Source organism: Panthera uncia, chromosome B4, assembly GCF_023721935.1.
Source record: "Panthera uncia isolate 11264 chromosome B4, Puncia_PCG_1.0, whole genome shotgun sequence".
NCBI lineage: Eukaryota > Metazoa > Chordata > Mammalia > Carnivora > Felidae > Panthera > Panthera uncia.
The window spans coordinates 91,105,067-91,105,523 of record NC_064809.1 but is presented as its reverse complement, the minus strand read 5'-3'; the positions used below and the strand labels follow the sequence as shown (position 1 = coordinate 91,105,523).

The window sequence follows — 457 nt, the reverse complement described above, 5'->3', positions numbered from 1 at the left end:
CCCCTCAGCCGGCGCCCGGCCCCCGCCCCGCGCGGCCGCCGCCACCGCCGCCGCTCCCCTCAGCGGCCACGCACACACTCTGCGAACCTCTCACGCTGTCACCGGGTCCCCGCAGCCCGCGTCGCCCCGTGCCTTGCGCTCCCTCCGGGTCGCTGCTCCGGCGCCACGGCGGTCCTGCCGCTGCCGCCGCCGCCGCCGCTCGGGCTGGTTTACACGCCTGACTCTGGGCGAGGTTTGGCGGTGTCGCCTTGACGTCAGGCGTTCAGCCTCGCTCTCGCTTCCGTCCGCGGGCGGGGCGCGCGGGTGCGCGGCCGAGGAAGGGGCGGGGCCGCGGGGCGGAGCGAGGGGAGCCGAGGGGGCGGGGCCTTGCGCGCCGCCGCAGCGCAGGCCGGACCCACGCGGCGCCCTTCGCGGCAGCGTCTTCTCCGCGGTGTTTCTCTCCCTGCTCTCGTCCCCC

The 457-nt window shown here is 78.8% G+C and overlaps 1 protein-coding gene across 1 annotated transcript in view; it reads right to left on the bottom strand.

The window, feature by feature from the left end:
• The window catches only part of RAP1B (RAP1B, member of RAS oncogene family), a 43,561-nt gene extending 43,369 nt beyond the window's left edge, over positions 1-192 (bottom strand). Inside the window, exon 1 of the mRNA XM_049625936.1 lies at positions 88-192. The gene's annotated coding sequence lies outside the window, so the exon portion shown is untranslated. The remainder of the gene's footprint in view (positions 1-87) is intronic.
• Positions 193-457: the final 265 nt, after the last annotated feature.